At 51.5% G+C, this 2419-nt stretch overlaps 1 protein-coding gene across 1 annotated transcript in view; it reads left to right on the top strand.

The window, feature by feature from the left end:
- The first annotated feature begins 1248 nt into the window (after positions 1-1248).
- Positions 1249-2419, top strand: part of SNAP25 (synaptosome associated protein 25) — a 123462-nt gene continuing 122291 nt past the window's right edge. The window contains exon 1 of the mRNA XM_019516232.1: positions 1249-1414. The gene's annotated coding sequence lies outside the window, so the exon portion shown is untranslated. The remainder of the gene's footprint in view (positions 1415-2419) is intronic.

The raw sequence follows: 2419 nt of genomic DNA on the forward strand, positions 1-2419 counted from the left end.
AAATACAGCTACATAGTCTTGGGTCTCTATTTTGGTGTTTTTCCCTGACATGCTGAGGAAAACTGAGGCTAGAATCAGGCTAGAATTATCCCTAACCTAGAAACTGCATTTTGACTCTGTCATCTCTTGCTTATTTGGAAAAGCCTGTAAGTCACGGTTTAACACGTCCAATGTTCAGCTACCAACATTTTTGAATAAACAAAAGTGTCTGATTCTGGGACATGAATGAATTCTCTTTACTTATTTTTAAATGTAAGTCTGAATGATTTTATAAACTACCGCACAGATGAGTATGGAATATATATGGAATATGGAACTGTAAGTGATGAGATGAAGTAGACCCTAACATTTCATTACAAATCTGGAGACTTGGATCTAAAAGGAAAATGTTATATGAAACAAAAGGAATTTCCTCAATTTTTTGCCAATTTCTACTTTTAAAATTAATCTTCATGACAGCTGTATTTCTTCCACATATGATGTGCTCTGAAGTGATCATTTAATTAATTTATTAATTAATAATAAATAACACCAGGCTTTTCCTTGGAATGGATTAACCATTTTTCTCCCAGATGTGGCTGGGAGTCTTTGCATGTGAGTGCATACCAAACACTCAGCTATGTGTTAGAGCTTTAAGTTTAGATTTTCTCTTTTTGGTTGGCTTGGTTTGGGATTGGGGGAAAGGGGGCAGATTAATATACACACAAAGAAAAAGAAGAAGAAAAAGAAAAAGAAGAAGAAAAAGAAAAAGAAGAAAAAGAGGAAGAAGAAGAAGAAGAAGAAGAAAGAAATCACACATAAAAATAGAAGCCCACGTAGATTGGCCATATATGGAGCAGCAGAGACTACAGAGGGATACCCTCTTCGGACCACCCCTTTGGCGAAAACAAATCACTACTGCATTATCTCCCCCCTCCCTCCCCCCAAAATGATTAGACCAAAACCTCTCTCAGCTAAAATCCTCCCCCTCCCACACACACTAGCCTCCCTCCCCCTCCCCAGACACCCGACTTCCCACAAGAAACCTATCGGTTTGGTAGGGAACGCTGTATAAGAAGTGAAAGCTGAGATTAATTCGGTGCCTGGCTTGATTTGGCACCTCTTGTAAACTGGAGCAAAATGCAAAGGATTGCAGTGCAGTGCAACAGCAGCAGCATCTGATGACTCAAGCTTCCATAGACTACTTCCCCCCCCTTTTCCTCTCCTCTTCCCTCCGCCCCTTGATAGATGTCTATTAAAAGCTGCTGACGTAGGAAAGGACGGCCATCTTTGATGAGGGCACAGCTCCCATTCCATTGAAGAAGGAGACTTGGGGAGGTCAGGAGCGACTGTGCTTACCTCCCAGCTGCGGCAGCGACCCACAGCCTCGGAACCCGCAGCAGTGGCAGCCTCACTGAACTCTGCGGCAGCCCAGGTAAGGGAGAGCACCGGGAATGGGGGCGGGGGGAAGAAGCTCCTTGGTTAAAGCGCTTATGATGCTACAGGAATGGAGGAAGGCACACCGGCTGCCGGCTGAGCGGAGAGCTGGGACCTCCCAAAACCAGGTTATGCCTCTCCGAGGAAAGGGAAGGGGGGAGGCATCTATTCTTTTGACTCCTAGCTTCGTTGCGAGCCATCGCGATGCACCCCCCTCCCCCCCTCCCAAACCCGCCTTCTCCCCCGGAGGATTTGTGCAGCCGAATCCGCTGCATGTGGAGGTCGCAGGGGAGGGAGGAGGGGGAAAGGCATGCTATCACGGCAAGATTTCGCCTGGTGAGGAAGCGGGAGGAGGGTGCTTGCCGGGATCGGCAGCTCCATCCCGCGGCTGCGGTGCAGTAGCGTGAGGAGCCGCGTTGCTGGTGGGCGGAGGGTTTTCAGCTCGTAGCCGAGGCCCCGCCGGACTGCAGGGGCAGAGGAAGAGCCCTGTTCAGTACCTCGGACAGCGTCGCTGCCCCAGCGGCGGCTGTGCCAAGGACTACGGCGCTAGGGGCCCCATGCGGCAGCGCGGTCCCTGCCGCATTGGCCAGCTCAGCACCAAGGACAGCGCAGGAGGTGCCTGGCCCACGCTGCAGGGGGGCAGCCCCCGCCCCCGCCCCCGGGCTCTGCCACCGCGCCCCGGCCCGGGCTCCTGCTCAGCCCTGGTGCGGGGCAAACTCCGCAGCCTCCTGCCCCGCAGCCCTGCAGCCCGGCGGTCCTCCCCACGCAGGCTCTCGAGAGCCCTCCCCAAGCTGTGGAATGCACAGTCCTGTAACTTCTGTGCGTGCGTGCGCGTGGATGTGTGTAACTTTTGTGCGTGCAACTCTGTGTGTGTGTGTGCGTGTGTGCATGTGTACACCTGTGTGGATGTGTAACGTATGCGTGTGTGTAATTGTGTGTGTACCTGTGTGTGTGTAACCTCTGTGCGTGTGTGTAACTGTGTGTACCTGTGTGTGCGTGCATG

Source organism: Gavialis gangeticus, unplaced genomic scaffold (assembly GCF_001723915.1).
Source record: "Gavialis gangeticus isolate Ggan-Ray unplaced genomic scaffold, GavGan_comp1, whole genome shotgun sequence".
Lineage (NCBI taxonomy): Eukaryota > Metazoa > Chordata > Crocodylia > Gavialidae > Gavialis > Gavialis gangeticus.